The sequence below is a fragment of the Ochotona curzoniae genome, unplaced genomic scaffold (assembly GCF_017591425.1).
Source record: "Ochotona curzoniae isolate NIBS_2020 unplaced genomic scaffold, NIBS_Ocur_1.0 contig_2210, whole genome shotgun sequence".
NCBI lineage: Eukaryota > Metazoa > Chordata > Mammalia > Lagomorpha > Ochotonidae > Ochotona > Ochotona curzoniae.
Genome location: NW_024465369.1, coordinates 36,502,596 through 36,505,758, shown reverse-complemented (window position 1 = coordinate 36,505,758; position 3,163 = coordinate 36,502,596). Strand labels below are relative to the sequence as shown.

The following is a 3,163-nucleotide window of genomic DNA, read 5'->3' as shown; positions in this document are numbered from 1 at the left end:
TTCATATTGGCTTAGCTCTGGCTGTTCTGTCTCTCCTCTGCTCTGTATGTGACTTTACAATAAAAAAGAATAAATTAAAAAAAAAATCCATCTGTATACTTTCAGAGAGATCATCTAGAGTGATTCTCTTTATATGCAAATGCTTCCCAATCAAATATCAATATGAATGGATTTTAATTTTTATTATTACATTTTACCATGTTTCTGGTCACTTCAAGTGCAGCTGTTCTCCATGGAGACATTCATCTTCATTTTGCTCTTAATACAATTCACCGTTATGTTTGATACTAAATATGTGGTTAAGCTGGTGTGTGAAGGGTTCCACTCCACAGTATTATTTCATTATTTTTGAAAAAGAGAACTTAATGGAAGAATTTTGAAGATTCCAGTATTACCATAAAAGTGCTCTAGCTTCAAACTTAACCTAAAGAAAAGAATAAACACTTTCCTCATCACATCTTTGAGAAGGTTTTTTACAAAGCGATGAAAAGCTATGAGACTGTTCTGAAAATCGTTCATACTGTCTTTCAAATTGTAGAATTTTTTTTAAAAGATTTATTTTTATTATTTTTTATTGGAAAGGCAGATATACAGAGAGGAGAGTCAGAGAGGAAGATCTTCCTTCTGATGATTCACTCCCCAAGTGAGCACAACGGCCGATGCTATGCCAATCCGAAGCCAGGAGCCTCCTCCGGGTCTCCCACGCGGGTGCAGGGTCCCAAAGCTTTGGGCCGTCCTCGACTGCTTTCCCAGGCCACAGGCAGGGAGCTGGAAGGGAAGCGGGGCTGCCGGGATTAGAACCGGCGCCCATATGGGATCCCGGGCGTGCAAGGCGAGGACCTTAACCACTTGAGCCACCGTGCCCGGCCCCAAATTGTAGAATTTAAACCAAATCTTCCTATTGTGTCAAAGCTTCTTAAAAGTCCTGCTTTTTTTTTTTTTTTCATAACTCTTATCTGCTTCTTTTTAAATTTGTTGTTGTTGTTGTCATTGGTGGTGGTGGTGCACAGTTCCTGAAATACTTCAATAGCAGGCTGATGCGTGGAGTGGACAGAGCAAGCTCATATTCCAACTTCCTGTTCCAAAAATCCATTTACTGTTTGTACTTGGATAAAGGTTATATTCTTTATCTGATAAGAGTGGGTACTATATCTTAGCCAAAAGGTTGAGAAGTGATTCATTCTCTACTTGTTTTTAAAAATTTTTATTGGAAAATAAAATTTATTTATTTTTATTGGAAAGGCAGAGTTTACAGAGAGGAGATACAGAAAGATCTTCTCTCTGCTGGTTTACTCCCCAAATGGCTGCAACAGCTGGAGCTGAGCTGTTCCAAAGCCAGGACCCAGGAGCTTCTTCTGGATCTCCCACGTGAGTGCAGGCTCGCAACCTAAGGTTTTGAGCCATCCTCTATTACTTTCCTAGGCCACAAGTAGAGAGTTTGATGGGACTGGGACAGCCAGAACTTGAACCAGCATCCATATGGGACCCTAGTGCTTGCAAGGTGAGGATTTTGCTACTGAGCCATTGCATCATGCCCCATTCTCTGCTTCTTACAGACCATTTCAGAATGATCCAGCTTCTGTGTCTTTTCTTTCAAAATTTCTATAATTTTCTCCTATACCATATTATTCTAGTTTTCCAACTAAGTTTTTTTTTTTTGCAAATACTCATTCAGGATATTTCTGTACTTTAACAGTGTCTTGACACAAGACATTTTAAAGTAGAAAGAGGATAAGCTAGCAGAGTAAAAAGTTTAATAGCCAATGAAAACAGCCTTGTCCCAGATGAATAAAGATGGGTATTGGGGTCTAATATCGATTTTTGGAAAAAGTCTAGCTACTAAGAAAAGTTCTTGTAAGTCAGTTTTTAAAAGATGTGATGTCACACCACTTACAGTATACTAGTGCTACAGTCCATTTCAAAGTGGAAATAAATATGAAAAACACCAATGAACTGTTTATATTTAGTTGCCTATTAAATAATATTTTTGGTCAGATAGTTTTCTCCCTTCCGTGAGTTTACTCTGCATTTATAGTGTTTGGTGTTTGAGCATATCACATGGTCTGTTTTTGCTTCTTTGCTCAGCTCTAGGATGTACAAACACATCGTACTTGTTGAAAAGCAGAGCATGATGAGGTAGCAGGAATCGGGAACAGGAAGGAGCTAGACCGTCCCGTCGAGGAGCTCCATGAGGACAGAAGAGCCTGAGACGCACAGCTAGCGGCAGTGCTTAAAGATGTTTCCTCCTGTACAGAAATACAAACGCCTAAGCTACATGCACGGCATCTGGGCATCACCAAATGACACGCATGTACACTGCGTTCCTTGAATTTCTTCATGAGTCTTATTTTCAAAAAGCCATACCCATTTTTCTGCACACTAAGCTCTTTGCGGTTGCCAAAACTGTGAGTTTTAGAATACCAAAATATTTGAGTGACAGTGTCAAGTGCAATAAGGCTTTCCCTCCCTTTATTAATAACTACCAGCTAATAAGTATCTCTTAGTTTCCTTAGATAACTTACAATGGAACTTATGTTGAGAGTTGATCTTGTAAAAATTTTTTTAACTATTAAAAAAATTTAAAAAAGAACCTTGGCTTTATTTGAGTCTGAGCATTTCAAAGCTGGTATTTGCAAACTCAGAAAAAAAAAAAAGAGCTTTTCATTAATCCATGATTTTGGAAACAGTTACGCTTAACCCACAACCACATACAAATACAAAAATCCTAATGGGACTATTTTCTTACTAAGGCTGTAACAGTTTACATTCACCTAATGGCCTCAGGTTATGAGCAAACTACTCAATTAGAGAATTTCGGCTGGTTGCCCACATATTTTAGAGCAAATTATCCTTTCACAAATGCAGAACCCCCTATATAAAACGCCTAACCAGTATTTCCTGTAAAAAAAATACTATTCCCTAAATTCCCACCTTGAACCTACTAAGAATTTCTCTTTTTTCTAGGGCAAAGATTTTTATGGAAATATTTGTTTTTATATCACATACTTTACTGATGGTCGTCCTGCTGGCTTGTATTTTAACCTTAAAACAGCTAAGAAATTACAATCAAAAAGTCTTCAAAATAAGATATTTCTTTCCTAAGTACTTATGTTAAGTACTTAAGCTTAGAACCTTAAGTTGGAAGTTGTAGAATCAAGACAAT

General features: G+C 37.7%; 1 pseudogene; it reads right to left on the bottom strand.

Moving 5' to 3' along the window:
• Positions 1–997: 997 nt before the first annotated feature.
• Positions 998–1,177, bottom strand: LOC121150980 (annotated as a pseudogene).
• Positions 1,178–3,163: the final 1,986 nt, after the last annotated feature.